Source organism: Acyrthosiphon pisum, chromosome A3, assembly GCF_005508785.2.
Source record: "Acyrthosiphon pisum isolate AL4f chromosome A3, pea_aphid_22Mar2018_4r6ur, whole genome shotgun sequence".
Taxonomy (NCBI): Eukaryota; Metazoa; Arthropoda; class Insecta; order Hemiptera; family Aphididae; genus Acyrthosiphon; species Acyrthosiphon pisum.
In genome coordinates, this window is record NC_042496.1 from 21417449 (window position 1) to 21418811 (window position 1363).

Consider the following 1363-nt stretch of genomic DNA (forward strand, 5'->3'; position numbering starts at 1 on the left):
CATCCTCTTTAAGCAACAATTTAGAAAATCAGTTTTATTCAGAAAAATGTTTAAACACTTTATCTGATTTGGTTGGTACATCGACCGCCAGAAAGTTATTGCTAAACTACAATTATTGAACCATTTGCAAATATTTATGAAAATATTGTAGATTTGTTGAAAAAGAGAACAGATAACATTTATATAAAATTTATATTAAAAGTAATGACTATAATAACGCGAGAATTCTGAAACCTATGAAGATGATTTTGGTTTAATAAGAGTATGTATTGTGACAATGAAATAAATGATAAAAACAATAGTAAACAAACATCAAAAATATCAAAAGGATTATACATTTATAATTCTTATAAAATTTATAACGTTATAACCTATTGGCTATAATTGTCTATTTATAATATTTATATTCGAAAAAGTAGGTATTTATAAAGAAGCTGTTATAAAGGGGTTTGGGCCGTTTAGTTTTATAGAATACTGGGCTGTTTACCTCCCAGTCCGCCCCTGCCTATCAGATAAGATACTGTTGAAGAAAATCTAAGCTCTTTTACTGTCCTAAAAGGTGATGACAGACACACACACAAAAAAAAACATCATTGTAAAATCAATACATTCATCGCTCCGCTCAGAATTTAAAAATCATAATTATTAATTTCTATAATAATAATCATCCTTTTAAATAATAGTTTAATTAGGTAACTTAGGTATATGCGTATATACCAAAAATATTGTATAAGTTAAAAACAAAAATAATAATAAAATTGTCCGAACAAAATACAAATCATACAAAATATTGTAATGTGCTTTTACGTATTTACGTCAAAAAATCATAATAGATAATTATTATTGTAATAATATTTAAATATGTAGATATATGTTATGTTATATTATTTTTAACTATGAACTAAAATGATGTAATACAATTTGTAGATATTCTAACTATTAAGTCTAATATAAACCCATTATTATAACTAGAGCGCGGATTTTTATGCACTTAAAAGTATCGAAATATGCCATATAATATGCTGTAAAAATCATGAAAATATGCAAAAAATATGCAGTCAAAATCATGAAAATATGTAAAAATATGCAGTCAAAATCATAAAAATATGTAAAAAATATGCAAGAATTTTTTATTTATTTAAAATGTACAACAAAACTTATAATATTAATAACTTTAACGCCTAAAAAAAAAAAAATTTAGGAAATTTTCTGAACAACTTAACTTATTATTAAAATTAATAATCATATGCATGTCAAGTTTCGGCATATTCAATATTTACAGACAACGACAAACGATGTAACCGAGTGCCCAGTGGTATGTCGATGACCGACCGACACAGCAAAAGCGATTAAGTTTACGTCG

General features: G+C 25.3%; 1 protein-coding gene across 1 annotated transcript in view; it reads right to left on the reverse strand.

Annotated features, from left to right (window-relative positions):
• Positions 1–1363, reverse strand: part of LOC100163717 (mutS protein homolog 4-like) — a 13595-nt gene that overhangs the window by 7491 nt on the left and 4741 nt on the right.